We start from the raw sequence: 323 nt of genomic DNA, 5'->3' as shown, positions 1-323 counted from the left end.
GGCGCTGGGGAAATGGGTGGCCCCGGAGCCGTGACGGTACCACCGAGTAGATGAACAAAGCTTGGGGAGGTTCCGGGCGAGCTTCCCTCTGAGCACCCAGGACGGAAGCTTTCACAGCCCGGGCCCCCTCAAGAACCCCATCCTCCCCACCAAAAGATGACTGGTGTTTCCCAGCGAGGGGCTCCAGCAGCCCACGGAGCCTGTGGCTTTTCCTCCTTGGAGTGGCCCCTCCGCATGGTGTCTGTGTTCTCTCTGGGCACTGTCCCCATGGCCTGTCCCAGCCTGTCCCCATGGCCCTGCTCCCCGTCCCCGTGGCCTGCCCC

The sequence above is a fragment of the Bison bison genome, unplaced genomic scaffold, assembly GCF_000754665.1.
Source record: "Bison bison bison isolate TAMUID 2011002044 unplaced genomic scaffold, Bison_UMD1.0 scf7180017864524, whole genome shotgun sequence".
Taxonomy (NCBI): Eukaryota; Metazoa; Chordata; class Mammalia; order Artiodactyla; family Bovidae; genus Bison; species Bison bison.
Note: the sequence above shows the minus strand (reverse complement) of the source record.